At 45.1% G+C, this 22571-nt stretch overlaps 23 non-coding genes across 23 annotated transcripts; all 23 read right to left on the reverse strand.

Annotated features, from left to right (window-relative positions):
- Nucleotides 1-342: 342 nt before the first annotated feature.
- LOC146773298 (U5 spliceosomal RNA) lies at nt 343-457 on the reverse strand. Its single transcript, XR_014974081.1, has one exon. It is a non-coding gene; the product is annotated as a U5 spliceosomal RNA (small nuclear RNA).
- Nucleotides 458-1333: 876 nt separating this feature from the next.
- LOC146773299 (U5 spliceosomal RNA) lies at nt 1334-1448 on the reverse strand. The gene has a single exon (XR_014974092.1). It is a non-coding gene; the product is annotated as a U5 spliceosomal RNA (small nuclear RNA).
- Nucleotides 1449-2336: 888 nt separating this feature from the next.
- On the reverse strand, nt 2337-2451 carry LOC146773300 (U5 spliceosomal RNA). The gene has a single exon (XR_014974103.1). It is a non-coding gene; the product is annotated as a U5 spliceosomal RNA (small nuclear RNA).
- Nucleotides 2452-3339: 888 nt separating this feature from the next.
- LOC146773301 (U5 spliceosomal RNA) lies at nt 3340-3454 on the reverse strand. The gene has a single exon (XR_014974114.1). It is a non-coding gene; the product is annotated as a U5 spliceosomal RNA (small nuclear RNA).
- Nucleotides 3455-4343: 889 nt separating this feature from the next.
- On the reverse strand, nt 4344-4458 carry LOC146773302 (U5 spliceosomal RNA). The gene has a single exon (XR_014973783.1). It is a non-coding gene; the product is annotated as a U5 spliceosomal RNA (small nuclear RNA).
- An 876-nt stretch (nt 4459-5334) lies between these two features.
- On the reverse strand, nt 5335-5449 carry LOC146773303 (U5 spliceosomal RNA). Its single transcript, XR_014974125.1, has one exon. It is a non-coding gene; the product is annotated as a U5 spliceosomal RNA (small nuclear RNA).
- An 888-nt stretch (nt 5450-6337) lies between these two features.
- On the reverse strand, nt 6338-6452 carry LOC146773304 (U5 spliceosomal RNA). The gene has a single exon (XR_014974136.1). It is a non-coding gene; the product is annotated as a U5 spliceosomal RNA (small nuclear RNA).
- An 889-nt stretch (nt 6453-7341) lies between these two features.
- LOC146773305 (U5 spliceosomal RNA) lies at nt 7342-7456 on the reverse strand. Its single transcript, XR_014973640.1, has one exon. It is a non-coding gene; the product is annotated as a U5 spliceosomal RNA (small nuclear RNA).
- Nucleotides 7457-8345: 889 nt separating this feature from the next.
- On the reverse strand, nt 8346-8460 carry LOC146773306 (U5 spliceosomal RNA). Its single transcript, XR_014973784.1, has one exon. It is a non-coding gene; the product is annotated as a U5 spliceosomal RNA (small nuclear RNA).
- Nucleotides 8461-9336: 876 nt separating this feature from the next.
- LOC146773307 (U5 spliceosomal RNA) lies at nt 9337-9451 on the reverse strand. Its single transcript, XR_014974147.1, has one exon. It is a non-coding gene; the product is annotated as a U5 spliceosomal RNA (small nuclear RNA).
- Nucleotides 9452-10339: 888 nt separating this feature from the next.
- On the reverse strand, nt 10340-10454 carry LOC146773308 (U5 spliceosomal RNA). Its single transcript, XR_014974158.1, has one exon. It is a non-coding gene; the product is annotated as a U5 spliceosomal RNA (small nuclear RNA).
- An 889-nt stretch (nt 10455-11343) lies between these two features.
- On the reverse strand, nt 11344-11458 carry LOC146773309 (U5 spliceosomal RNA). The gene has a single exon (XR_014974169.1). It is a non-coding gene; the product is annotated as a U5 spliceosomal RNA (small nuclear RNA).
- Nucleotides 11459-12347: 889 nt separating this feature from the next.
- LOC146773310 (U5 spliceosomal RNA) lies at nt 12348-12462 on the reverse strand. The gene has a single exon (XR_014973785.1). It is a non-coding gene; the product is annotated as a U5 spliceosomal RNA (small nuclear RNA).
- An 876-nt stretch (nt 12463-13338) lies between these two features.
- Nucleotides 13339-13453, reverse strand: LOC146773311 (U5 spliceosomal RNA). Its single transcript, XR_014974180.1, has one exon. It is a non-coding gene; the product is annotated as a U5 spliceosomal RNA (small nuclear RNA).
- Nucleotides 13454-14342: 889 nt separating this feature from the next.
- Nucleotides 14343-14457, reverse strand: LOC146773312 (U5 spliceosomal RNA). The gene has a single exon (XR_014974191.1). It is a non-coding gene; the product is annotated as a U5 spliceosomal RNA (small nuclear RNA).
- Nucleotides 14458-15346: 889 nt separating this feature from the next.
- LOC146773313 (U5 spliceosomal RNA) lies at nt 15347-15461 on the reverse strand. Its single transcript, XR_014974202.1, has one exon. It is a non-coding gene; the product is annotated as a U5 spliceosomal RNA (small nuclear RNA).
- An 889-nt stretch (nt 15462-16350) lies between these two features.
- Nucleotides 16351-16465, reverse strand: LOC146773314 (U5 spliceosomal RNA). The gene has a single exon (XR_014974213.1). It is a non-coding gene; the product is annotated as a U5 spliceosomal RNA (small nuclear RNA).
- Nucleotides 16466-17354: 889 nt separating this feature from the next.
- Nucleotides 17355-17469, reverse strand: LOC146773315 (U5 spliceosomal RNA). The gene has a single exon (XR_014974420.1). It is a non-coding gene; the product is annotated as a U5 spliceosomal RNA (small nuclear RNA).
- An 888-nt stretch (nt 17470-18357) lies between these two features.
- On the reverse strand, nt 18358-18472 carry LOC146773316 (U5 spliceosomal RNA). Its single transcript, XR_014974224.1, has one exon. It is a non-coding gene; the product is annotated as a U5 spliceosomal RNA (small nuclear RNA).
- Nucleotides 18473-19361: 889 nt separating this feature from the next.
- On the reverse strand, nt 19362-19476 carry LOC146773317 (U5 spliceosomal RNA). Its single transcript, XR_014974235.1, has one exon. It is a non-coding gene; the product is annotated as a U5 spliceosomal RNA (small nuclear RNA).
- Nucleotides 19477-20365: 889 nt separating this feature from the next.
- Nucleotides 20366-20480, reverse strand: LOC146773318 (U5 spliceosomal RNA). The gene has a single exon (XR_014974247.1). It is a non-coding gene; the product is annotated as a U5 spliceosomal RNA (small nuclear RNA).
- Nucleotides 20481-21368: 888 nt separating this feature from the next.
- Nucleotides 21369-21483, reverse strand: LOC146773319 (U5 spliceosomal RNA). Its single transcript, XR_014974258.1, has one exon. It is a non-coding gene; the product is annotated as a U5 spliceosomal RNA (small nuclear RNA).
- An 877-nt stretch (nt 21484-22360) lies between these two features.
- On the reverse strand, nt 22361-22475 carry LOC146773320 (U5 spliceosomal RNA). The gene has a single exon (XR_014974749.1). It is a non-coding gene; the product is annotated as a U5 spliceosomal RNA (small nuclear RNA).
- Between the last annotated feature and the right edge of the window lie 96 nt (nt 22476-22571).

The following is a 22571-nucleotide window of genomic DNA, read 5'->3' on the forward strand; positions in this document are numbered from 1 at the left end:
TAAACGGACACAAATAACGGGCAAGCCCTATGAAAAGCACAGCATGAGTCTTGGTCCCACCTTTAAAAAGGAGGGTGACCTCTGGGATCTGGCAGCAGGATCTTTGGGAGATAAGAAAATATACTGCCTGCGATCGTGAAGTTTCAAGTCAGTCAAGAAAAGCAATCTCATGCACTGCACAAGCTCTTTCCCATGAGGCACCTCTCCTGCACTCTGTTTATGCAAATGAGCAAGCAGAGAGCTCAGGAATAAAACACCAAACTCATGTCCCCCAAAAAAGCAGCAGACAATTGCTGGATATTCCCCAACTTGTAATGCTTTTCTTTTAAACAAATGATAAACAGCCTCACCTGTGGCAAGGCTTAAAAAAATTGAATAAACTCTTAAATGTTCCTCTCCACGGAAATCTTTAGTAAAAGGCGAAAGATTTTTTCGTTTTGAAGAGAAACCAGAGTAAGTGACAATATAGCTCTCTAGGGTAAGTGGCGGCACATCAAAGACCCTGTCATTGCGAGGGTGAGGACCTGAAAGGTATTTTCAGGCTCTAAGAAAGAGGGCGAGAACCAGGCCGGTGGGCAAAACAGGCCAACATTTCAAAGTCTCTGCTCAAGGTACAAAAAGGTGGACTGTTCACATGTGTATGTCTGGGAATGTGCAAATTTCTTTTGTACTCACCTCAGCTCATTAGGAGTTGTCGGGGCTGCTGGGGAAGGGGAACAGGAAATGTGAATCAGGCTTTTAGTTAAGTGGCACTGTAGGCCTTTTGTCCCCTAGCCATTTTACGCTTTCAACACCATCCCTCCAATCGATATGCTCAGAGCCACCACTGTGCTCTACACATAGCCATGCACCGTATGTGCCTTTTTCACACGTACTTTCATTAAACCTGAATATAGAAGGATATATCTGTCTTGGCTGGAGACACATGAAACAAGTCTGACGTGCCCCTTCAAGTCTACCTGAGAGGAAGCTGACTCAGGATTGGTGACCTCTCACGGGCACAAATAACGGGCAAGCCCTATGAAAAGCACAGCATGAGTCTTGGTCCCACCTTTAAAAAGGAGGGTGACCTCTGGGATCTGGCAGCAGGATCTTTGGGAGATAAGAAAATATACTGCCTGCGATCGTGAAGTTTCAAGTCAGTCAAGAAAAGCAATCTCATGCACTGCACAAGCTCTTTCCCATGAGGCACCTCTCCTGCACTCTGTTTATGCAAATGAGCAAGCAGAGAGCTCAGGAATAAAACACCAAACTCATGTCCCCCAAAAAAGCAGCAGACAATTGCTGGATATTCCCCAACTTGTAATGCTTTTCTTTTAAACAAATGATAAACAGCCTCACCTGTGGCAAGGCTTAAAAAAATTGAATAAACTCTTAAATGTTCCTCTCCACGGAAATCTTTAGTAAAAGGCGAAAGATTTTTTCGTTTTGAAGAGAAACCAGAGTAAGTGACAATATAGCTCTCTAGGGTAAGTGGCGGCACATCAAAGACCCTGTCATTGCGAGGGTGAGGACCTGAAAGGTATTTTCAGGCTCTAAGAAAGAGGGCGAGAGCCAGGCCGGTGGGCAAAACAGGCCAACATTTCAAAGTCTCTGCTCAAGGTACAAAAAGGTGGACTGTTCACATGTGTATGTCTGGGAATATGCAAATTTCTTTTGTACTCACCTCAGCTCATTAGGAGTTGTCGGGGCTGCTGGGGAAGGGGAACAGGAAATGTGAATCAGGCTTTTAGTTAAGTGGCACTGTAGGCCTTTTGTCCCCTAGCCATTTTACGCTTTCAACACCATCCCTCCAATCGATATGCTCAGAGCCACCACTGTGCTCTACACATAGCCATGCACCGTATGTGCCTTTTTCACACGTACTTTCATTAAACCTGAATATAGAAGGATATATCTGTCTAGGCTGGAGACACGTGAAACAAGTCTGACGTGCCCCTTCAAGTCTACCTGAGAGGAAGCTGACTCAGGATTGGCGACCTCTCAGGGCACCTCTAACAGGCACAAATAACGGGCAAGCCCTATGAAAAGCACAGCATGAGTCTTGGTCCCACCTTTAAAAAGGAGGGTGACCTCTGGGATCTGGCAGCAGGATCTTTGGGAGATAAGAAAATATACTGCCTGCGATCGTGAAGTTTCAAGTCAGTCAAGAAAAGCAATCTCATGCACTGCACAAGCTCTTTCCCATGAGGCACCTCTCCTGCACTCTGTTTATGCAAATGAGCAAGCAGAGAGCTCAGGAATAAAACACCAAACTCATGTCCCCCAAAAATGCAGCAGACAATTGCTGGATATTCCCCAACTTCTAATGTTTTTATTTCAAACAAATGATAAACAGCCTCACCTGTGGCAAGGCTTAAAAAAATTGAATAAACTCTTAAATGTTCCTCTCCACGGAAATCTTTAGTAAAAGGCGAAAGATTTTTTCGTTTTGAAGAGAAACCAGAGTAAGTGACAATATAGCTCTCTAGGGTAAGTGGCGCCACATCAAAGACCCTGTCATTGCGAGGGTGAGGACCTGAAAGGTATTTTCAGGCTCTAAGAAAGAGGGCGAGAACCAGGCCGGTGGGCAAAACAGGCCAACTTTTCAAAGTCTCTGCTCAAGGTACAAAAAAGTGGACTGTTCACATGTGTATGTCTGGGAATATGCAAATTTCTTTTGTACTAACCTCAGCTCATTAGGAGTTGTCGGGGCTGCTGGGGAAGGGGAAAAGGAAATGTGAATCAGGCTTTTAGTTAAGTGGCACTGTAGGCCTTTTGTCCCCTAGCCATTTTACGCTTTCAACACCATCCCTCCAATCGATATGCTCAGAGCCACCACTGCGCTCTACACATAGCCATGCACCGTATGTGCCTTTTTCACACGTACTTTCATTAAACCTGAATATAGAAGGATATATCTGTCTAGGCTGGAGACACATGAAACAAGTCTGACGTGCCCCTTCAAGTCTACCTGAGAGGAAGCTGACTCAGGATTGGTGACCTCTCAGGGCACCTCTAAACGGACACAAATAACGGGCAAGCCCTATGAAAAGCACAGCATGAGTCTTGGTCCCACCTTTAAAAAGGAGGGTGACCTCTGGGATCTGGCAGCAGGATCTTTGGGAGATAAGAAAATATACTGCCTGCGATCGTGAAGTTTCAAGTCAGTCAAGAAAAGCAATCTCATGCACTGCACAAGCTCTTTCCCATGAGGCACCTCTCCTGCACTCTGTTTATGCAAATGAGCAAGCAGAGAGCTCAGGAATAAAACACCAAACTCATGTCCCCAAAAAAGCAGCAGACAATTGCTGGATATTCCCCAACTTGTAATGCTTTTCTTTTAAACAAATGATAAACAGCCTCACCTGTGGCAAGGCTTAAAAAAATTGAATAAACTCTTAAATGTTCCTCTCCACGGAAATCTTTAGTAAAAGGCGAAAGATTTTTTCGTTTTGAAGAGAAACCAGAGTAAGTGACAATATAGCTCTCTAGGGTAAGTGGCGGCACATCAAAGACCCTGTCATTGCGAGGGTGAGGACCTGAAAGGTATTTTCAGGCTCTAAGAAAGAGGGCGAGAACCAGGCCGGTGGGCAAAACAGGCCAACATTTCAAAGTCTCTGCTCAAGGTACAAAAAGGTGGACTGTTCACATGTGTATGTCTGGGAATATGCAAATTTCTTTTGTACTCACCTCAGCTCATTAGGAGTTGTCAGGGCTGCTGGGGAAGGGGAACAGGAAATGTGAATCAGGCTTTTAGTTAAGTGGCACTGTAGGCCTTTTGTCCCCTAGCCATTTTACGCTTTCAACACCATCCCTCCAATCGATATGCTCAGAGCCACCACTGTGCTCTACACATAGCCATGCACCGTATGTGCCTTTTTCACACGTACTTTCATTAAACCTGAATATAGAAGGATATATCTGTCTAGGCTGGAGACACGTGAAACAAGTCTGACGTGCCCCTTCAAGTCTACCTGAGAGGAAGCTGACTCAGGATTGGCGACCTCTCAGGGCACCTCTAAACGGACACAAATAACGGGCAAGCCCTATGAAAAGCACAGCATGAGTCTTGGTCCCACCTTTAAAAAGGAGGGTGACCTCTGGGATCTGGCAGCAGGATCTTTGGGAGATAAGAAAATATACTGCCTGCGATCGTGAAGTTTCAAGTCAGTCAAGAAAAGCAATCTCATGCACTGCACAAGCTCTTTCCCATGAGGCACCTCTCCTGCACTCTGTTTATGCAAATGAGCAAGCAGAGAGCTCAGGAATAAAACACCAAACTCATGTCCCCCAAAAAAGCAGCAGACAATTTCTGGATATTCCCCAACTTGTAATGCTTTTCTTTTAAACAAATGATAAACAGCCTCACCTGTGGCAAGGCTTAAAAAAATTGAATAAACTCTTAAATGTTCCTCTCCACGGAAATCTTTAGTAAAAGGCGAAAGATTTTTTCATTTTGAAGAGAAACCAGAGTAAGTGACAATATAGCTCTCTAGGGTAAGTGGCGGCACATCAAAGACCCTGTCATTGCGAGGGTGAGGACCTGAAAGGTATTTTCAGGCTCTAAGAAAGAGGGCGAGAACCAGGCCGGTGGGCAAAACAGGCCAACATTTCAAAGTCTCTGCTCAAGGTACAAAAAGGTGGACTGTTCACATGTGAATGTCTGGGAATGTGCAAATTTCTTTTGTACTCACCTCAGCTCATTAGGAGTTGTCGGGGCTGCTGGGGAAGGGGAACAGGAAATGTGAATCAGGCTTTTAGTTAAGTGGCACTGTAGGCCTTTTGTCCCCTAGCCATTTTACGCTTTCAACACCATCCCTCCAATCGATATGCTCAGAGCCACCACTGTGCTCTACACATAGCCATGCACCGTATGTGCCTTTTTCACACGTACTTTCATTAAACCTGAATATAGAAGGATATATCTGTCTTGGCTGGAGACACATGAAACAAGTCTGACGTGCCCCTTCAAGTCTACCTGAGAGGAAGCTGACTCAGGATTGGTGACCTCTCACGGGCACAAATAACGGGCAAGCCCTATGAAAAGCACAGCATGAGTCTTGGTCCCACCTTTAAAAAGGAGGGTGACCTCTGGGATCTGGCAGCAGGATCTTTGGGAGATAAGAAAATATACTGCCTGCGATCGTGAAGTTTCAAGTCAGTCAAGAAAAGCAATCTCATGCACTGCACAAGCTCTTTCCCATGAGGCACCTCTCCTGCACTCTGTTTATGCAAATGAGCAAGCAGAGAGCTCAGGAATAAAACACCAAACTCATGTCCCCCAAAAAAGCAGCAGACAATTGCTGGATATTCCCCAACTTGTAATGCTTTTCTTTTAAACAAATGATAAACAGCCTCACCTGTGGCAAGGCTTAAAAAAATTGAATAAACTCTTAAATGTTCCTCTCCACGGAAATCTTTAGTAAAAGGCGAAAGATTTTTTCGTTTTGAAGAGAAACCAGAGTAAGTGACAATATAGCTCTCTAGGGTAAGTGGCGGCACATCAAAGACCCTGTCATTGCGAGGGTGAGGAACTGAAAGGTATTTTCAGGCTCTAAGAAAGAGGGCGAGAGCCAGGCCGGTGGGCAAAACAGGCCAACATTTCAAAGTCTCTGCTCAAGGTACAAAAAGGTGGACTGTTCACATGTGTATGTCTGGGAATATGCAAATTTCTTTTGTACTCACCTCAGCTCATTAGGAGTTGTCGGGGCTGCTGGGGAAGGGGAACAGGAAATGTGAATCAGGCTTTTAGTTAAGTGGCACTGTAGGCCTTTTGTCCCCTAGCCATTTTACGCTTTCAACACCATCCCTCCAATCGATATGCTCAGAGCCACCACTGTGCTCTACACATAGCCATGCACCGTATGTGCCTTTTTCACACGTACTTTCATTAAACCTGAATATAGAAGGATATATCTGTCTAGGCTGGAGACACGTGAAACAAGTCTGACGTGCCCCTTCAAGTCTACCTGAGAGGAAGCTGACTCAGGATTGGCGACCTCTCAGGGCACCTCTAACAGGCACAAATAACGGGCAAGCCCTATGAAAAGCACAGCATGAGTCTTGGTCCCACCTTTAAAAAGGAGGGTGACCTCTGGGATCTGGCAGCAGGATCTTTGGGAGATAAGAAAATATACTGCCTGCGATCGTGAAGTTTCAAGTCAGTCAAGAAAAGCAATCTCATGCACTGCACAAGCTCTTTCCCATGAGGCACCTCTCCTGCACTCTGTTTATGCAAATGAGCAAGCAGAGAGCTCAGGAATAAAACACCAAACTCATGTCCCCCAAAAATGCAGCAGACAATTGCTGGATATTCCCCAACTTCTAATGTTTTTATTTCAAACAAATGATAAACAGCCTCACCTGTGGCAAGGCTTAAAAAAATTGAATAAACTCTTAAATGTTCCTCTCCACGGAAATCTTTAGTAAAAGGCGAAAGATTTTTTCGTTTTGAAGAGAAACCAGAGTAAGTGACAATATAGCTCTCTAGGGTAAGTGGCGCCACATCAAAGACCCTGTCATTGCGAGGGTGAGGACCTGAAAGGTATTTTCAGGCTCTAAGAAAGAGGGCGAGAACCAGGCCGGTGGGCAAAACAGGCCAACTTTTCAAAGTCTCTGCTCAAGGTACAAAAAAGTGGACTGTTCACATGTGTATGTCTGGGAATATGCAAATTTCTTTTGTACTAACCTCAGCTCATTAGGAGTTGTCGGGGCTGCTGGGGAAGGGGAAAAGGAAATGTGAATCAGGCTTTTAGTTAAGTGGCACTGTAGGCCTTTTGTCCCCTAGCCATTTTACGCTTTCAACACCATCCCTCCAATCGATATGCTCAGAGCCACCACTGCGCTCTACACATAGCCATGCACCGTATGTGCCTTTTTCACACGTACTTTCATTAAACCTGAATATAGAAGGATATATCTGTCTAGGCTGGAGACACATGAAACAAGTCTGACGTGCCCCTTCAAGTCTACCTGAGAGGAAGCTGACTCAGGATTGGTGACCTCTCAGGGCACCTCTAAACGGACACAAATAACGGGCAAGCCCTATGAAAAGCACAGCATGAGTCTTGGTCCCACCTTTAAAAAGGAGGGTGACCTCTGGGATCTGGCAGCAGGATCTTTGGGAGATAAGAAAATATACTGCCTGCGATCGTGAAGTTTCAAGTCAGTCAAGAAAAGCAATCTCATGCACTGCACAAGCTCTTTCCTATGAGGCACCTCTCCTGCACTCTGTTTATGCAAATGAGCAAGCAGAGAGCTCAGGAATAAAACACCAAACTCATGTCCCCCAAAAAAGCAGCAGACAATTGCTGGATATTCCCCAACTTGTAATGCTTTTCTTTTAAACAAATGATAAACAGCCTCACCTGTGGCAAGGCTTAAAAAAATTGAATAAACTCTTAAATGTTCCTCTCCACGGAAATCTTTAGTAAAAGGCAAAAGATTTTTTCGTTTTGAAGAGAAACCAGAGTAAGTGACAATATAGCTCTCTAGGGTAAGTGGCGGCACATCAAAGACCCTGTCATTGCGAGGGTGAGGACCTGAAAGGTATTTTCAGGCTCTAAGAAAGAGGGCGAGAACCAGGCCGGTGGGCAAAACAGGCCAACATTTCAAAGTCTCTGCTCAAGGTACAAAAAGGTGGACTGTTCACATGTGTATGTCTGGGAATATGCAAATTTCTTTTGTACTCACCTCAGCTCATTAGGAGTTGTCAGGGCTGCTGGGGAAGGGGAACAGGAAATGTGAATCAGGCTTTTAGTTAAGTGGCACTGTAGGCCTTTTGTCCCCTAGCCATTTTACGCTTTCAACACCATCCCTCCAATCGATATGCTCAGAGCCACCACTGTGCTCTACACATAGCCATGCACCGTATGTGCCTTTTTCACACGTACTTTCATTAAACCTGAATATAGAAGGATATATCTGTCTAGGCTGGAGACACGTGAAACAAGTCTGACGTGCCCCTTCAAGTCTACCTGAGAGGAAGCTGACTCAGGATTGGCGACCTCTCAGGGCACCTCTAAACGGACACAAATAACGGGCAAGCCCTATGAAAAGCACAGCATGAGTCTTGGTCCCACCTTTAAAAAGGAGGGTGACCTCTGGGATCTGGCAGCAGGATCTTTGGGAGATAAGAAAATATACTGCCTGCGATCGTGAAGTTTCAAGTCAGTCAAGAAAAGCAATCTCATGCACTGCACAAGCTCTTTCCCATGAGGCACCTCTCCTGCACTCTGTTTATGCAAATGAGCAAGCAGAGAGCTCAGGAATAAAACACCAAACTCATGTCCCCCAAAAAAGCAGCAGACAATTTCTGGATATTCCCCAACTTGTAATGCTTTTCTTTTAAACAAATGATAAACAGCCTCACCTGTGGCAAGGCTTAAAAAAATTGAATAAACTCTTAAATGTTCCTCTCCACGGAAATCTTTAGTAAAAGGCGAAAGATTTTTTCATTTTGAAGAGAAACCAGAGTAAGTGACAATATAGCTCTCTAGGGTAAGTGGCGGCACATCAAAGACCCTGTCATTGCGAGGGTGAGGACCTGAAAGGTATTTTCAGGCTCTAAGAAAGAGGGCGAGAACCAGGCCGGTGGGCAAAACAGGCCAACATTTCAAAGTCTCTGCTAAAGGTACAAAAAGGTGGACTGTTCACATGTGTATGTCTGGGAATGTGCAAATTTCTTTTGTACTCACCTCAGCTCATTAGGAGTTGTCGGGGCTGCTGGGGAAGGGGAACAGGAAATGTGAATCAGGCTTTTAGTTAAGTGGCACTGTAGGCCTTTTGTCCCCTAGCCATTTTACGCTTTCAACACCATCCCTCCAATCGATATGCTCAGAGCCACCACTGTGCTCTACACATAGCCATGCACCGTATGTGCCTTTTTCACACGTACTTTCATTAAACCTGAATATAGAAGGATATATCTGTCTTGGCTGGAGACACATGAAACAAGTCTGACGTGCCCCTTCAAGTCTACCTGAGAGGAAGCTGACTCAGGATTGGTGACCTCTCACGGGCACAAATAACGGGCAAGCCCTATGAAAAGCACAGCATGAGTCTTGGTCCCACCTTTAAAAAGGAGGGTGACCTCTGGGATCTGGCAGCAGGATCTTTGGGAGATAAGAAAATATACTGCCTGCGATCGTGAAGTTTCAAGTCAGTCAAGAAAAGCAATCTCATGCACTGCACAAGCTCTTTCCCATGAGGCACCTCTCCTGCACTCTGTTTATGCAAATGAGCAAGCAGAGAGCTCAGGAATAAAACACCAAACTCATGTCCCCCAAAAAAGCAGCAGACAATTGCTGGATATTCCCCAACTTGTAATGCTTTTCTTTTAAACAAATGATAAACAGCCTCACCTGTGGCAAGGCTTAAAAAAATTGAATAAACTCTTAAATGTTCCTCTCCACGGAAATCTTTAGTAAAAGGCGAAAGATTTTTTCGTTTTGAAGAGAAACCAGAGTAAGTGACAATATAGCTCTCTAGGGTAAGTGGCGGCACATCAAAGACCCTGTCATTGCGAGGGTGAGGACCTGAAAGGTATTTTCAGGCTCTAAGAAAGAGGGCGAGAACCAGGCCGGTGGGCAAAACAGGCCAACATTTCAAAGTCTCTGCTCAAGGTACAAAAAGGTGGACTGTTCACATGTGTATGTCTGGGAATATGCAAATTTCTTTTGTACTCACCTCAGCTCATTAGGAGTTGTCGGGGCTGCTGGGGAAGGGGAACAGGAAATGTGAATCAGGCTTTTAGTTAAGTGGCACTGTAGGCCTTTTGTCCCCTAGCCATTTTACGCTTTCAACACCATCCCTCCAATCGATATGCTCAGAGCCACCACTGTGCTCTACACATAGCCATGCACCGTATGTGCCTTTTTCACACGTACTTTCATTAAACCTGAATATAGAAGGATATATCTGTCTAGGCTGGAGACACGTGAAACAAGTCTGACGTGCCCCTTCAAGTCTACCTGAGAGGAAGCTGACTCAGGATTGGCGACCTCTCAGGGCACCTCTAACAGGCACAAATAACGGGCAAGCCCTATGAAAAGCACAGCATGAGTCTTGGTCCCACCTTTAAAAAGGAGGGTGACCTCTGGGATCTGGCAGCAGGATCTTTGGGAGATAAGAAAATATACTGCCTGCGATCGTGAAGTTTCAAGTCAGTCAAGAAAAGCAATCTCATGCACTGCACAAGCTCTTTCCCATGAGGCACCTCTCCTGCACTCTGTTTATGCAAATGAGCAAGCAGAGAGCTCAGGAATAAAACACCAAACTCATGTCCCCCAAAAATGCAGCAGACAATTGCTGGATATTCCCCAACTTCTAATGTTTTTATTTCAAACAAATGATAAACAGCCTCACCTGTGGCAAGGCTTAAAAAAATTGAATAAACTCTTAAATGTTCCTCTCCACGGAAATCTTTAGTAAAAGGCGAAAGATTTTTTCGTTTTGAAGAGAAACCAGAGTAAGTGACAATATAGCTCTCTAGGGTAAGTGGCGCCACATCAAAGACCCTGTCATTGCGAGGGTGAGGACCTGAAAGGTATTTTCAGGCTCTAAGAAAGAGGGCGAGAACCAGGCCGGTGGGCAAAACAGGCCAACTTTTCAAAGTCTCTGCTCAAGGTACAAAAAAGTGGACTGTTCACATGTGTATGTCTGGGAATATGCAAATTTCTTTTGTACTAACCTCAGCTCATTAGGAGTTGTCGGGGCTGCTGGGGAAGGGGAAAAGGAAATGTGAATCAGGCTTTTAGTTAAGTGGCACTGTAGGCCTTTTGTCCCCTAGCCATTTTACGCTTTCAACACCATCCCTCCAATCGATATGCTCAGAGCCACCACTGCGCTCTACACATAGCCATGCACCGTATGTGCCTTTTTCACACGTACTTTCATTAAACCTGAATATAGAAGGATATATCTGTCTAGGCTGGAGACACATGAAACAAGTCTGACGTGCCCCTTCAAGTCTACCTGAGAGGAAGCTGACTCAGGATTGGTGACCTCTCAGGGCACCTCTAAACGGACACAAATAACGGGCAAGCCCTATGAAAAGCACAGCATGAGTCTTGGTCCCACCTTTAAAAAGGAGGGTGACCTCTGGGATCTGGCAGCAGGATCTTTGGGAGATAAGAAAATATACTGCCTGCGATCGTGAAGTTTCAAGTCAGTCAAGAAAAGCAATCTCATGCACTGCACAAGCTCTTTCCCATGAGGCACCTCTCCTGCACTCTGTTTATGCAAATGAGCAAGCAGAGAGCTCAGGAATAAAACACCAAACTCATGTCCCCCAAAAAAGCAGCAGACAATTGCTGGATATTCCCCAACTTGTAATGCTTTTCTTTTAAACAAATGATAAACAGCCTCACCTGTGGCAAGGCTTAAAAAAATTGAATAAACTCTTAAATGTTCCTCTCCACGGAAATCTTTAGTAAAAGGCGAAAGATTTTTTCGTTTTGAAGAGAAACCAGAGTAAGTGACAATATAGCTCTCTAGGGTAAGTGGCGGCACATCAAAGACCCTGTCATTGCGAGGGTGAGGACCTGAAAGGTATTTTCAGGCTCTAAGAAAGAGGGCGAGAACCAGGCCGGTGGGCAAAACAGGCCAACATTTCAAAGTCTCTGCTCAAGGTACAAAAAGGTGGACTGTTCACATGTGTATGTCTGGGAATATGCAAATTTCTTTTGTACTCACCTCAGCTCATTAGGAGTTGTCAGGGCTGCTGGGGAAGGGGAACAGGAAATGTGAATCAGGCTTTTAGTTAAGTGGCACTGTAGGCCTTTTGTCCCCTAGCCATTTTACGCTTTCAACACCATCCCTCCAATCGATATGCTCAGAGCCACCACTGTGCTCTACACATAGCCATGCACCGTATGTGCCTTTTTCACACGTACTTTCATTAAACCTGAATATAGAAGGATATATCTGTCTAGGCTGGAGACACGTGAAACAAGTCTGACGTGCCCCTTCAAGTCTACCTGAGAGGAAGCTGACTCAGGATTGGCGACCTCTCAGGGCACCTCTAAACGGACACAAATAACGGGCAAGCCCTATGAAAAGCACAGCATGAGTCTTGGTCCCACCTTTAAAAAGGAGGGTGACCTCTGGGATCTGGCAGCAGGATCTTTGGGAGATAAGAAAATATACTGCCTGCGATCGTGAAGTTTCAAGTCAGTCAAGAAAAGCAATCTCATGCACTGCACAAGCTCTTTCCCATGAGGCACCTCTCCTGCACTCTGTTTATGCAAATGAGCAAGCAGAGAGCTCAGGAATAAAACACCAAACTCATGTCCCCCAAAAAAGCAGCAGACAATTTCTGGAAATTCCCCAACTTGTAATGCTTTTCTTTTAAACAAATGATAAACAGCCTCACCTGTGGCAAGGCTTAAAAAAATTGAATAAACTCTTAAATGTTCCTCTCCACGGAAATCTTTAGTAAAAGGCGAAAGATTTTTTCATTTTGAAGAGAAACCAGAGTAAGTGACAATATAGCTCTCTAGGGTAAGTGGCGGCACATCAAAGACCCTGTCATTGCGAGGGTGAGGACCTGAAAGGTATTTTCAGGCTCTAAGAAAGAGGGCGAGAACCAGGCCGGTGGGCAAAACAGGCCAACATTTCAAAGTCTCTGCTCAAGGTACAAAAAGGTGGACTGTTCACATGTGTATGTCTGGGAATGTGCAAATTTCTTTTGTACTCACCTCAGCTCATTAGGAGTTGTCGGGGCTGCTGGGGAAGGGGAACAGGAAATGTGAATCAGGCTTTTAGTTAAGTGGCACTGTAGGCCTTTTGTCCCCTAGCCATTTTACGCTTTCAACACCATCCCTCCAATCGATATGCTCAGAGCCACCACTGTGCTCTACACATAGCCATGCACCGTATGTGCCTTTTTCACACGTACTTTCATTAAACCTGAATATAGAAGGATATATCTGTCTTGGCTGGAGACACATGAAACAAGTCTGACGTGCCCCTTCAAGTCTACCTGAGAGGAAGCTGACTCAGGATTGGTGACCTCTCACGGGCACAAATAACGGGCAAGCCCTATGAAAAGCACAGCATGAGTCTTGGTCCCACCTTTAAAAAGGAGGGTGACCTCTGGGATCTGGCAGCAGGATCTTTGGGAGATAAGAAAATATACTGCCTGCGATCGTGAAGTTTCAAGTCAGTCAAGAAAAGCAATCTCATGCACTGCACAAGCTCTTTCCCATGAGGCACCTCTCCTGCACTCTGTTTATGCAAATGAGCAAGCAGAGAGCTCAGGAATAAAACACCAAACTCATGTCCCCCAAAAAAGCAGCAGACAATTGCTGGATATTCCCCAACTTGTAATGCTTTTCTTTTAAACAAATGATAAACAGCCTCACCTGTGGCAAGGCTTAAAAAAATTGAATAAACTCTTAAATGTTCCTCTCCACGGAAATCTTTAGTAAAAGGCGAAAGATTTTTTCGTTTTGAAGAGAAACCAGAGTAAGTGACAATATAGCTCTCTAGGGTAAGTGGCGGCACATCAAAGACCCTGTCATTGCGAGGGTGAGGACCTGAAAGGTATTTTCAGGCTCTAAGAAAGAGGGCGAGAACCAGGCCGGTGGGCAAAACAGGCCAACATTTCAAAGTCTCTGCTCAAGGTACAAAAAGGTGGACTGTTCACATGTGTATGTCTGGGAATATGCAAATTTCTTTTGTACTCACCTCAGCTCATTAGGAGTTGTCAGGGCTGCTGGGGAAGGGGAACAGGAAATGTGAATCAGGCTTTTAGTTAAGTGGCACTGTAGGCCTTTTGTCCCCTAGCCATTTTACGCTTTCAACACCATCCCTCCAATCGATATGCTCAGAGCCACCACTGTGCTCTACACATAGCCATGCACCGTATGTGCCTTTTTCACACGTACTTTCATTAAACCTGAATATAGAAGGATATATCTGTCTAGGCTGGAGACACGTGAAACAAGTCTGACGTGCCCCTTCAAGTCTACCTGAGAGGAAGCTGACTCAGGATTGGCGACCTCTCAGGGCACCTCTAAACGGACACAAATAACGGGCAAGCCCTATGAAAAGCACAGCATGAGTCTTGGTCCCACCTTTAAAAAGGAGGGTGACCTCTGGGATCTGGCAGCAGGATCTTTGGGAGATAAGAAAATATACTGCCTGCGATCGTGAAGTTTCAAGTCAGTCAAGAAAAGCAATCTCATGCACTGCACAAGCTCTTTCCCATGAGGCACCTCTCCTGCACTCTGTTTATGCAAATGAGCAAGCAGAGAGCTCAGGAATAAAACACCAAACTCATGTCCCCCAAAAAAGCAGCAGACAATTTCTGGATATTCCCCAACTTCTAATGCTTTTCTTTTAAACAAATGATAAACAGCCTCACCTGTGGCAAGGCTTAAAAAAATTGAATAAACTCTTAAATGTTCCTCTCCACGGAAATCTTTAGTAAAAGGCGAAAGATTTTTTCGTTTTGAAGAGAAACCAGAGTAAGTGACAATATAGCTCTCTAGGGTAAGTGGCGGCACATCAAAGACCCTGTCATTGCGAGGGTGAGGACCTGAAAGGTATTTTCAGGCTCTAAGAAAGAGGGCGAGAACCAGGCCGGTGGGCAAAACAGGCCAACATTTCAAAGTCTCTGCTCAAGGTACAAAAAGGTGGACTGTTCACATGTGTATGTCTGGGAATATGCAAATTTCTTTTGTACTCACCTCAGCTCATTAGGAGTTGTCGGGGCTGCTGGGGAAGGGGAACAGGAAATGTGAATCAGGCTTTTAGTTAAGTGGCACTGTAGGCCTTTTGTCCCCTAGCCATTTTACGCTTTCAACACCATCCCTCCAATCGATATGCTCAGAGCCACCACTGTGCTCTACACATAGCCATGCACCGTATGTGCCTTTTTCACACGTACTTTCATTAAACCTGAATATAGAAGGATATATCTGTCTAGGCTGGAGACACATGAAACAAGTCTGACGTGCCCCTTCAAGTCTACCTGAGAGGAAGCTGACTCAGGATTGGTGACCTCTCAGGGCACCTCTAAACGGACACAAATAACGGGCAAGCCCTATGAAAAGCACAGCATGAGTCTTGGTCCCACCTTTAAAAAGGAGGGTGACCTCTGGGATCTGGCAGCAGGATCTTTGGGAGATAAGAAAATATACTGCCTGCAATCGTGAAGTTTCAAGTCAGTCAAGAAAAGCAATCTCATGCACTGCACAAGCTCTTTCCCATGAGGCACCTCTCCTGCACTCTGTTTATGCAAATGAGCAAGCAGAGAGCTCAGGAATAAAACACCAAACTCATGTCCCCCAAAAAAGCAGCAGACAATTGCTGGATATTCCCCAACTTGTAATGCTTTTCTTTTAAACAAATGATAAACAGCCTCACCTGTGGCAAGGCTTAAAAAAATTGAATAAACTCTTAAATGTTCCTCTCCACGGAAATCTTTAGTAAAAGGCGAAAGATTTTTTCGTTTTGAAGAGAAACCAGAGTAAGTGACAATATAGCTCTCTAGGGTAAGTGGCGGCACATCAAAGACCCTGTCATTGCGAGGGTGAGGACCTGAAAGGTATTTTCAGGCTCTAAGAAAGAGGGCGAGAACCAGGCCGGTGGGCAAAACAGGCCAACATTTCAAAGTCTCTGCTCAAGGTACAAAAAGGTGGACTGTTCACATGTGTATGTCTGGGAATATGCAAATTTCTTTTGTACTCACCTCAGCTCATTAGGAGTTGTCAGGGCTGCTGGGGAAGGGGAACAGGAAATGTGAATCAGGCTTTTAGTTAAGTGGCACTGTAGGCCTTTTGTCCCCTAGCCATTTTACGCTTTCAACACCATCCCTCCAATCGATATGCTCAGAGCCACCACTGTGCTCTACACATAGCCATGCACCGTATGTGCCTTTTTCACACGTACTTTCATTAAACCTGAATATAGAAGGATATATCTGTCTAGGCTGGAGACACGTGAAACAAGTCTGACGTGCCCCTTCAAGTCTACCTGAGAGGAAGCTGACTCAGGATTGGCGACCTCTCAGGGCACCTCTAAACGGACACAAATAACGGGCAAGCCCTATGAAAAGCACAGCATGAGTCTTGGTCCCACCTTTAAAAAGGAGGGTGACCTCTGGGATCTGGCAGCAGGATCTTTGGGAGATAAGAAAATATACTGCCTGCGATCGTGAAGTTTCAAGTCAGTCAAGAAAAGCAATCTCATGCACTGCACAAGCTCTTTCCCATGAGGCACCTCTCCTGCACTCTGTTTATGCAAATGAGCAAGCAGAGAGCTCAGGATTAAAACACCAAACTCATGTCCCCCAAAAAAGCAGCAGACAATTTCTGGATATTCCCCAACTTGTAATGCTTTTCTTTTAAACAAATGATAAACAGCCTCACCTGTGGCAAGGCTTAAAAAAATTGAATAAACTCTTAAATGTTCCTCTCCACGGAAATCTTTAGTAAAAGGCGAAAGATTTTTTCGTTTTGAAGAGAAACCAGAGTAAGTGACAATATAGCTCTCTAGGGTAAGTGGCGGCACATCAAAGACCCTGTCATTGCGAGGGTGAGGACCTGAAAGGTATTTTCAGGCTCTAAGAAAGAGGGCGAGAACCAGGCCGGTGGGCAAAACAGGCCAACATTTCAAAGTCTCTGCTCAAGGTACAAAAAGGTGGACTGTTCACATGTGTATGTCTGGGAATATGCAAATTTCTTTTGTACTCACCTCAGCTCATTAGGAGTTGTCGGGGCTGCTGGGGAAGGGGAACAGGAAATGTGAATCAGGCTTTTAGTTAAGTGGCACTGTAGGCCTTTTGTCCCCTAGCCATTTTACGCTTTCAACACCATCCCTCCAATCGATATGCTCAGAGCCACCACTGTGCTCTACACATAGCCATGCACCGTATGTGCCTTTTTCACACGTACTTTCATTAAACCTGAATATAGAAGGATATATCTGTCTAGGCTGGAGACACATGAAACAAGTCTGACGTGCCCCTTCAAGTCTACCTGAGAGGAAGCTGACTCAGGATTGGTGACCTCTCAGGGCACCTCTAAACGGACACAAATAACGGGCAAGCCCTATGAAAAGCACAGCATGAGTCTTGGTCCCACCTTTAAAAAGGAGGGTGACCTCTGGGATCTGGCAGCAGGATCTTTGGGAGATAAGAAAATATACTGCCTGCAATCGTGAAGTTTCAAGTCAGTCAAGAAAAGCAATCTCATGCACTGCACAAGCTCTTTCCCATGAGGCACCTCTCCTGCACTCTGTTTATGCAAATGAGCAAGCAGAGAGCTCAGGAATAAAACACCAAACTCATGTCCCCCAAAAAAGCAGCAGACAATTGCTGGATATTCCCCAACTTGTAATGCTTTTCTTTTAAACAAATGATAAACAGCCTCACCTGTGGCAAGGCTTAAAAAAATTGAATAAACTCTTAAATGTTCCTCTCCAAGGAAATCTTTAGTAAAAGGCGAAAGATTTTTTCGTTTTGAAGAGAAACCAGAGTAAGTGACAATATAGCTCTCTAGGGTAAGTGGCGGCACATCAAAGACCCTGTCATTGCGAGGGTGAGGACCTGAAAGGTATTTTCAGGCTCTAAGAAAGAGGGCGAGAACCAGGCCGGTGGGCAAAACAGGCCAACATTTCAAAGTCTCTGCTCAAGGTACAAAAAGGTGGACTGTTCACATGTGTATGTCTGGGAATATGCAAATTTCTTTTGTACTCACCTCAGCTCATTAGGAGTTGTCGGGGCTGCTGGGGAAGGGGAACAGGAAATGTGAATCAGGCTTTTAGTTAAGTGGCACTGTAGGCCTTTTGTCCCCTAGCCATTTTACGCTTTCAACACCATCCCTCCAATCGATATGCTCAGAGCCACCACTGTGCTCTAAACATAGCCATGCACCGTATGTGCCTTTTTCACTCGTACTTTCATTAAACCTGAATATAGAAGGATATATCTGTCTAGGCTGGAGACACGTGAAACAAGTCTGACGTGCCCCTTCAAGTCTACCTGAGAGGAAGCTGACTCAGGATTGGCGACCTCTCAGGGCACAAATAACGGGCACAAATAACGGGCAAGCCCTATGAAAAGCACAGCATGAGTCTTGGTCCCACCTTTAAAAAGGAGGGTGACCTCTGGGATCTGGCAGCAGGATCTTTGGGAGATAAGAAAATATACTGCCTGCGATCGTGAAGTTTCAAGTCAGTCAAGAAAAGCAATCTCATGCACTGCACAAGCTCTTTCCCATGAGGCACCTCTCCTGCACTCTGTTTATGCAAATGAGCAAGCAGAGAGCTCAGGTATAAAACACCAAACTCATGTCCCCCAAAAAAGCAGCAAACAATTTCTGGATATTCCCCAACTTGTAATGCTTTTCTTTTAAACAAATGATAAACAGCCTCACCTGTGGCAAGGCTTAAAAAAATTGAATAAACTCTTAAATGTTCCTCTCCACGGAAATCTTTAGTAAAAGGCGAAAGATTTTTTCGTTTTGAAGAGAAACCAGAGTAAGTGACAATATAGCTCTCTAGGGTAAGTGGCGGCACATCAAAGACCCTGTCATTGCGAGGGTGAGGACCTGAAAGGTATTTTCAGGCTCTAAGAAAGAGGGCGAGAACCAGGCCGGTGGGCAAAACAGGCCAACATTTCAAAGTCTCTGCTCAAGGTACAAAAAGGTGGACTGTTCACATGTGTATGTCTGGGAATATGCAAATTTCTTTTGTACTCACCTCAGCTCATTAGGAGTTGTCGGGGCTGCTGGGGAAGGGGAACAGGAAATGTGAATCAGGCTTTTAGTTAAGTGGCACTGTAGGCCTTTTGTCCCCTAGCCATTTTACGCTTTCAACACCATCCCTCCAATCGATATGCTCAGAGCCACCACTGTGCTCTACACATAGCCATGCACCGTATGTGCCTTTTTCACACGTACTTTCATTAAACCTGAATATAGAAGGATATATCTGTCTAGGCTGGAGACACGTGAAACAAGTCTGACGTGCCCCTTCAAGTCTACCTGAGAGGAAGCTGACTCAGGATTGGCGACCTCTCAGGGCACCTCTAAACGGACACAAATAACGGGCAAGCCCTATGAAAAGCACAGCATGAGTCTTGGTCCCACCTTTAAAAAGGAGGGTGACCTCTGGGATCTGGCAGCAGGATCTTTGGGAGATAAGAAAATATACTGCCTGCGATCGTGAAGTTTCAAGTCAGTCAAGAAAAGCAATCTCATGCACTGCACAAGCTCTTTCCCATGAGGCACCTCTCCTGCACTCTGTTTATGCAAATGAGCAAGCAGAGAGCTCAGGAATAAAACACCAAACTCATGTCCCCCAAAAAAGCAGCAGACAATTGCTGGATATTCCCCAACTTGTAATGCTTTTCTTTTAAACAAATGATAAACAGCCTCACCTGTGGCAAGGCTTAAAAAAATTGAATAAACTCTTAAATGTTCCTCTCCACGGAAATCTTTAGTAAAAGGCGAAAGATTTTTTCGTTTTGAAGAGAAACCAGAGTAAGTGACAATATAGCTCTCTAGGGTAAGTGGCGGCACATCAAAGACCCTGTCATTGCGAGGGTGAGGACCTGAAAGGTATTTTCAGGCTCTAAGAAAGAGGGAGAGAACCAGGCCGGTGGGCAAAACAGGCCAACATTTCAAAGTCTCTGCTCAAGGTACAAAAAGGTGGACTGTTCACATGTGTATGTCTGGGAATATGCAAATTTCTTTTGTACTCACCTCAGCTCATTAGGAGTTGTCAGGGCTGCTGGGGAAGGGGAACAGGAAATGTGAATCAGGCTTTTAGTTAAGTGGCACTGTAGGCCTTTTGTCCCCTAGCCATTTTACGCTTTCAACACCATCCCTCCAATCGATATGCTCAGAGCCACCACTGTGCTCTACACATAGCCATGCACCGTATGTGCCTTTTTCACACGTACTTTCATTAAACCTGAATATAGAAGGATATATCTGTCTAGGCTGGAGACACGTGAAACAAGTCTGACGTGCCCCTTCAAGTCTACCTGAGAGGAAGCTGACTCAGGATTGGCGACCTCTCAGGGCACCTCTAAACGGACACAAATAACGGGCAAGCCCTATGAAAAGCCCAGCATGAGTCTTGGTCCCACCTTTAAAAAGGAGGGTGACCTCTGGGATCTGGCAGCAGGATCTTTGGGAGATAAGAAAATATACTGCCTGCGATCGTGAAGTTTCAAGTCAGTCAAGAAAAGCAATCTCATGCACTGCACAAGCTCTTTCCCATGAGGCACCTCTCCTGCACTCTGTTTATGCAAATGAGCAAGCAGAGAGCTCAGGAATAAAACACCAAACTCATGTCCCCCACAAAAGCAGCAGACAATTTCTGGATATTCCCCAACTTGTAATGCTTTTCTTTTAAACAAATGATAAACAGCCTCACCTGTGGCAAGGCTTAAAAAAATTGAATAAACTCTTAAATGTTCCTCTCCACGGAAATCTTTAGTAAAAGGCGAAAGATTTTTTCGTTTTGAAGAGAAACCAGAGTAAGTGACAATATAGCTCTCTAGGGTAAGTGGCGGCACATCAAAGACCCTGTCATTGCGAGGGTGAGGACCTGAAAGGTATTTTCAGGCTCTAAGAAAGAGGGCGAGAACCAGGCCGGTGGGCAAAACAGGCCAACATTTCAAAGTCTCTGCTCAAGGTACAAAAAGGTGGACTGTTCACATGTGTATGTCTGGGAATATGCAAATTTCTTTTGTACTCACCTCAGCTCATTAGGAGTTGTCGGGGCTGCTGGGGAAGGGGAACAGGAAATGTGAATCAGGCTTTTAGTTAAGTGGCACTGTAGGCCTTTTGTCCCCTAGCCATTTTACGCTTTCAACACCATCCCTCCAATCGATATGCTCAGAGCCACCACTGTGCTCTACACATAGCCATGCACCGTATGTGCCTTTTTCACACGTACTTTCATTAAACCTGAATATAGAAGGATATATCTGTCTAGGCTGGAGACACGTGAAACAAGTCTGACGTGCCCCTTCAAGTCTACCTGAGAGGAAGCTGACTCAGGATTGGCGACCTCACAGGGCACCTCTAACGGGCACAAATAACGGGCAAGCCCTATGAAAAGCACAGCATGAGTCTTGGTCCCACCTTTAAAAAGGAGGGTGACCTCTGGGATCTGGCAGCAGGATCTTTGGGAGATAAGAAAATATACTGCCTGCGATCGTGAAGTTTCAAGTCAGTCAAGAAAAGCAATCTCATGCACTGCACAAGCTCTTTCCCATGAGGCACCTCTCCTGCACTCTGTTTATGCAAATGAGCAAGCAGAGAGCTCAGGAATAAAACACCAAACTCATGTCCCCCAAAAAAGCAGCAGACAATTGCTGGATATTCCCCAACTTGTAATGCTTTTCTTTTAAACAAATGATAAACAGCCTCACCTGTGGCAAGGCTTAAAAAAATTGAATAAACTCTTAAATGTTCCTCTCCACGGAAATCTTTAGTAAAAGGCGAAAGATTTTTTCGTTTTGAAGAGAAACCAGAGTAAGTGACAATATAGCTCTCTAGGGTAAGTGGCGGCACATCAAAGACCCTGTCATTGCGAGGGTGAGGACCTGAAAGGTATTTTCAGGCTCTAAGAAAGAGGGCGAGAACCAGGCCGGTGGGCAAAACAGGCCAACATTTCAAAGTCTCTGCTCAAGGTACAAAAAGGTGGACTGTTCACATGTGTATGTCTGGGAATATGCAAATTTCTTTTGTACTCACCTCAGCTCATTAGGAGTTGTCGGGGCTGCTGGGGAAGGGGAACAGGAAATGTGAATCAGGCTTTTAGTTAAGTGGCACTGTAGGCCTTTTGTCCCCTAGCCATTTTACGCTTTCAACACCATCCCTCCAATCGATATGCTCAGAGCCACCACTGTGCTCTACACATAGCCATGCACCGTATGTGCCTTTTTCACACGTACTTTCATTAAACCTGAATATAGAAGGATATATCTGTCTAGGCTGGAGACACGTGAAACAAGTCTGACGTGCCCCTTCAAGTCTACCTGAGAGGAAGCTGACTCAGGATTGGCGACCTCTCAACGGGCACAAATAACGGGCAAGCCCTATGAAAAGCACAGCATGAGTCTTGGTCCCACCTTTAAAAAGGAGGGTGACCTCTGGGATCTGGCAGCAGGATCTTTGGGAGATAAGAAAATATACTGCCTGCGATCGTGAAGTTTCAAGTCAGTCAAGAAAAGCAATCTCATGCACTGCACAAGCTCTTTCCCATGAGGCACCTCTCCTGCACTCTGTTTATGCAAATGAGCAAGCAGAGAGCTCAGGAATAAAACACCAAACTCATGTCCCCCAAAAAAGCAGCAGACAATTGCTGGATATTCCCCAACTGCTAATGCTTTTCTTTTAAACAAATGATAAACAGCCTCACCTGTGGCAAGGCTTAAAAAAATTGAATAAACTCTTAAATGTTCCTTTCCACGGAAATCTTTAGTAAAAGGCGAAAGATTTTTTTGTTTTGAAGAGAAACTAGAGTAAGTGACAATATAGCTCTCTAGGGTAAGTGGCGCCACATCAAAGACCCTGTCATTGCGAGGGTGAGGACCTGAAAGGTATTTTCAGGCTCTAAGAAAG

This window comes from Triturus cristatus, chromosome 12 (genome assembly GCF_964204655.1).
Source record: "Triturus cristatus chromosome 12, aTriCri1.1, whole genome shotgun sequence".
Taxonomy (NCBI): Eukaryota; Metazoa; Chordata; class Amphibia; order Caudata; family Salamandridae; genus Triturus; species Triturus cristatus.